Source organism: Rhinopithecus bieti, unplaced genomic scaffold (genome assembly GCF_001698545.2).
Source record: "Rhinopithecus bieti isolate Rb0 unplaced genomic scaffold, ASM169854v2 scaffold_78508, whole genome shotgun sequence".
In the NCBI taxonomy this organism is placed as follows: domain Eukaryota; kingdom Metazoa; phylum Chordata; class Mammalia; order Primates; family Cercopithecidae; genus Rhinopithecus; species Rhinopithecus bieti.
The window spans coordinates 741,092-746,713 of NW_016829854.1; the positions used below are offsets into that span (position 1 = coordinate 741,092).

The 5,622-nt window shown below is 47.9% G+C and overlaps 1 protein-coding gene across 1 annotated transcript in view; it reads left to right on the forward strand.

The window, feature by feature from the left end:
• The first annotated feature begins 296 nt into the window (after positions 1–296).
• HCK (HCK proto-oncogene, Src family tyrosine kinase) overlaps positions 297–5,622 on the forward strand; it is a 50,046-nt gene continuing 44,720 nt past the window's right edge. Inside the window, exon 1 of the mRNA XM_017865076.1 lies at positions 297–590. The gene's annotated coding sequence lies outside the window, so the exon portion shown is untranslated. The remainder of the gene's footprint in view (positions 591–5,622) is intronic.

Below are 5,622 nucleotides of genomic sequence, written 5' to 3' on the forward strand. Positions count from 1 at the left end.
CGGGTTCCAATCCCTAGGGGTGGCATTTGGGATCCTTCGGAGACTGCGGTAGGACGCTGGGCGGTGGGATGGGGAGGTGTTAGGGAGAGTAGAGCGGAAGGAATGGGGGTTAGCATCCTTGGTGGACGCGTTAGAAGCCTCCGACGGATGGTGCTAATTTTTTTTGTTTTCTCTCTTGGTGGCGGGTTTGGGATCCTGCTTGCAGGAGACGGAGGCTATGACCCTTGGGGAGCCGGTTAGGATCCTGGGGTGGCTTGTGAATCTTCGGGGCGGTGTTAGGACACTTGGGGCGGAGTTAGCATCGCTCAGGGCGCGGCTATAGCGCCCAGATGGCCTGCGGGCACCACCGCGTCCCTGGTCCCAGTCCGGGAGCACGTCGGAGCCTTAGAGGCGAGTGGGAAGGGACCCAGACAGTGCAGGGCGAGACACGCCCGCGGCACCAAAGCCCCTCCGAGCGCCGCCCCCGCCTCTAGTTCTAGAAAGTCAGTTTCCCAGCACTGGCACCCCGGAACCCCGGGGGCTGCCGAGCTGGGGGGGCGCTCGAGCTGCGAGGATCCGGGCTGCCCGCGAGACGAGGAGCGGGCGCCCAGGTGAGTGCAGCGCACAGGGGACCGGGAATATCTGGCCCGCGAGGGGGTCCCAGGCGGCGGAGGGAGTCCAGGGGAGTGTGGAGGGCTGGTTACCGGTGCTGCTGAGGGCAGCCAGGGGAGACGGGAACGTCGGGGGAGCCGCGGGTAGCCTGCGGGATGAGGGGTCGACAGCCAGGGGAGGGTGCCCAGGAGAGGGGCGGCACTGCTGCGGACTGGTGGATGCCCGGGGGAGGGGAGGGGAGGCCCGAGCAGTGACTTTATCCACCACTTCTCTGGGCTGTCCAGGTTCCCCTTCTGCGGCGGGGTGGGGGTGGATTTTTTAAAAATTTTTTTAACAAAAAAGAAGAAGGAAAGGATGGGGCTTCACAGAGCCCGGGAGGGGAAGGCCCTTACGGTTCCTGGTGGGGGCCGGGTCACGCCGGGTTGGCAGCCGGCTTGGGGAAGGGGGCAGATGGGCGGAGGCCTGACGTGTAAGCCACACCCAGGCCGGCTGCAGCTGGTCGGCTCTCTGCCCCTCCTCCCACAGCAGGTCTAGGTCAAACCCCTAAACCTCCTGGCCCAAGACTGCTGCTGCATGCCCTGACACTTTCCTCCTTGTTGGACGAATTCTCCCTCTCAGGATTCTGTAAGACGGAGCTATGAAGTCTTTCTTGCAAGGATGCAGGAAATTGGAGTATGTGAGAGGTGGTGCGTGTGAGAGACAGTTAGGCTAGTGGGTAGGGGAGGGGGCTTCTGGAGGCAAACTGCCTGTTGGGCCTGGTGTAGAGGATCTGGCCTTTCTTTGCTTCTGTTTTCACAACTGCAGGATGGGGAGAGTAATAGTACCTCCTTCACAGGGTTGTTTAGAAGATTAATTGGGTACTGAAGGGGCCGGGTAGGGTGACTCACTCCTGTAATCTCAGCTTTTTGGGAGGCTGAGGCAGGTGGATCTCTTGAGGTCAAGAGTTTGAGACCAGCCTGGCTAACATGGTGAAACCTCGTCTCTACTAAAAGTACAAAACTTAGCCGGGCGTGGTGGCACGTGCCTGTAATCCCAGCTACTCTGGAGGCTGAGGCACAAGAATCACTTGAACCTGGGAGGCGGAGGTTTAGGTGAGCTGAGATCGGGCCACGGCACTCCAGCCTGGGCGACAGAGACTCTGTCTCAAAAAAAAGAAAAAGAAAAGAAAAGGTACTGAAGGAAAGCTCTGCGAGTACTGTCTGACAGTACACAGGCTTAATGTATCTTAACATTGCCCTAGCTAGACACATGGCCCCGCGTTCTCAGACTTCAGCCTACATCAGCATCACCTGGACTGCTTGTGAAAACACAGATTGCTGGGCGGAATCCTAGAGTTTCTGATTCAGTAGCTCTGTGCAGGACGCTGAGAACTTCCATCCCTGGTGATGCTGCTGCTGCTGATCCAAGGATGACACTTTGAGAACCACTGGAGTAGCCTATGCCTGGCACAGAGAAAGGCCTCAATACATATCAGTTGCCTTATCCCATGGTTTTTTCTTTATGGTCCTTTTTTTTTAGGGGAGGGGGTGACAGGTTGAAATACAGAAAAGTGAAGAGAATAATATATTAAATATCTTAAGAATCCACCATCCAGAATTAACAAATGATAGCTTTTTGTTGTGTTTGCTTCAGATTTTAAAAAATTAATTTACTAAAAGTAACAGAAAAATTTGAAGTCTCCCCACCTTGTGTCACTCTCAGTCCTGTTTCTCTCCCTCCCCAGAGGCAACCGCTGTCATGATTACAGTCCTTCCAGGCCGTGCCTTTAAAAAATGGATTTTGTATAAATGTATGCATAAACAGCACATATTATTGTTTTGTGTGCTTTAAAAATGCTATCTATGCGGTGGCTCATGCCTGTAATCTCAGCTGCTTGGGAGGCTGAAGCAGGAGAATGGCTTAAACCCGGGAAAGCGGAGATTGCAGTGAGCTGAGATCACACCATTGCACTCCAGCCTGGGCAGCAAATGCGAAACTCCATCTCAAAAAAAAAAAAAAAAAAAAGCTATCTAACTGTGAAACTTTTCTGCAATTCTGAGAAAGGGGATAGCAGAGGAGCATATTTGCCCCTTCTTATCATTAAGTTGTCAAAATCTATACAGGATGAGAAATAGAAGTAGAGGCCTCATTCATTCCTTCCAGCTACTGCAGAGTATCCCAGCAGGTGACCACTCTACAGTATTTCTCATTCCCCTGTGGGTAAATACTCAAGTTGTTCCTAGGTGTACACTACAACGAACAATATTGCCAGGAGCATCCTGGATATGTAGCTTTCGGCCCAGGTACAGGTGTTTCTTGAGGAAAACACCAAAAGGATGGATGGCTCCCCAGAGAGGGCACCTGTCACCCTCCCCTTTGTGCGACAGGAGTACTGAAGCCCGAAGGGTTACCCAGGGACTCTGGGGCAGAGAAGAGAAAAGAATATTGCTCTGCTGACCTCCCAGCTGTCTCTGGATCAATGGCCCTTTTTCCAGGCCTCATGTTCTCTGCTGTAAGGCGCTTCACTTGCCTTACTCACTGTGCCTGGCACTTAGTGAGTGTTCAAGAAAATGGAAGCATGAATCTTTTGAGGGAACAATAACAATATTTTCATATATCTTTATGTAGTCTTCTCTATGCACTTTTAAATTAACATAATTAATATAATGCTACACATAGATTATATTTATCTTATTTGCTTTGTATTACATTGCAGCATTTTCCAGGTCATTAAAATGTTCTTAAATTTTTAGTGGCTGCATAATATTCCACTGTTTGCCTGTATTATAATTTGCTTAGCGTTTTGCCTGTATTATAATTTGCTTAACGTTTTGCCTGTATTATAATTTGCTTAACGTTTCTAACAGAGCAATCTTTTTTTTTTTTTTTTTGAAACGGAGTCTCGCTCTGTTCCCCAGGCTGGAGTGCAGTGGCACGATCTTGGCTCACTACAAGCTCCGCCTCTTGGGTTCATGCCATTCTCCTGCCTCAGCCTCCTGAGTAGCTGGGACTAAAGGCGTCCGCCACCACGCCCAGCTAATTTTTTGTATTTTTAGTAGAGACGGGGTTTCACCATGGTAGCCAGGATGGTCTCGATCTCCTGACCTCGTGATCCACCTGTCTCGGTCTCCCAAAGTGCTGAGATTACAGGTGTGAGCCACTGAGCCCGGCCAGCAATCTTTTATACAGTTCAAAATTTTTAGAAATATTTTAATTGAGGTGAAATTCACATAACTTTATAAAATTAACTATATGATTTTTAAGTGAACAATTCAGTGACATTTGGTATATTCACAACATTGTACAAGCACCTCTCAATAGCTCCTAAACATTTCCATCACCCCTGAAAAAGGAAACTTCATACCCATTAAGCAATTACCCCATTCCCCATCCCCCTGGCGACCACCAATCTGCTTTTTGTCTCTATGGATTAATTTATTCAGGACATTTAATATAAATCGAAGCATACTATGTGACTTTCTGTGTCTAGCTTCTTTCACTTAACATAATGTTTTGCAAGGTTCATCCACATCGTGGCAACTATTAGTGTTTTACTCCTTTTGTGGCCAAATAATATTCCATTGTATGAATATTCCACAATTTATTTACCCATTTAACTGCAGATGGAAATTCGGGTTGTTTCCACATTTTGACTATTGCGAATAATACTGCTATGAGCATGCATGTGCATGCATGTATTTGTTTGAGCACCTGTTTTCAATTCCCTTGGGTATATACCTAGAAGTAGAGTTACTGGTTCAAACAAAAGTTCTGTCTTTAACTTTTTGAGGAACTGCTATGCTGTTTTCCACCATTTTACATCTCCACCAGTAACATACAAGGGTTTCGATTGGCTTCACATCCTTGCCAATGCCTACTATATTTATTATTACTGTTATTATTATTATTATTATTACCATTCTAATGGGTACAGAAAGCATGAATCTTAAACTCATTCAAACCAGGCTGCCCTCTGGGGGTTCTTACCCCTAGGAAGTAAGGCGAAAGTTGTCTACACTCTAAGGACTAGCCAGGGCTTGGACTTTAAACTCTCCTAGAAAGTACATTCTACAAGAGCACAAACATGTTTGTCCTATAAGCCACTGTATCTTCTAACGCCTGGCACCTGGCACATAGTAGGGCCTCAAAAAACCACTGAAGGGGCAAACGTAATGAATGTTGGACAACCTCCTCCCTGCCTTGCCTGAGATATTTCAGCTGCTCTCCCCCAACACCCCTCCACCCACAGTGATTATTTTTAATTAGTTGCTAACATTTAAATTCAGGAGAGCTCACATAATCTGGATTTCTGTCTCCTAAAAAATTAGAAGAGTTAGCAGCCCTGAGACTAGAATCCATGACTCCAGTTCTCCTCAGACAACCTCAGTGGAGCCGGGGACTGCCCTGGGCTGTCCAGCTTGCACGGCCCTTGCCAGGCCCACTTAGCTCATGCGCAGAACCCTCCAGGTCCCTACAGTCATTTGAGTTTACAAACCCCACCCTTTGGGTCATGACAAGGCTTCCTTTTTTAAAGAAAAGGAACATGAAGGGCCGGGCGTGGTGGCTTACTCCTGTAATCCCAGCATTTTGGGAGGTCGAGGCAGGCAGATCATCTGAGCTCAAGAGTTCAAGACCAGCCTGGGTAACATGGCAAAACCCTGTCTCTACAAAAAATACAAAAATTAGCTGGTTGTGGTGGCACATGGCTGTAGTCCCAGCTACTCAGGAGGCTGAGGTGGGAGGATCGCCTGAGCCCAGAAGTTGAAGGTTGCAGTGATCTAAGATTGCACCACTGCACTCCAGCCTGGGTGACAGAGCAAGACCCTGTTTCATGAAAAGAAAAGAAAAGAAAAGAAAAGAAAAGAAAAGAAGAGAAGAGAAGAGAAGAGAAGAGAAGAGAAGAGAAGAGAAGAGAAGAAAAGGAATGTGAAGCCTAGAGAGGGTAAATGACTTTCCCAAAGTCACACAGCAAGTTAGTGGCACAATCTCTCTCAGCCTCTGTCTTTCTTTCTTACATCTTTTTTTTTTTTTTTTTTTTTTTTTTTTTTTTTT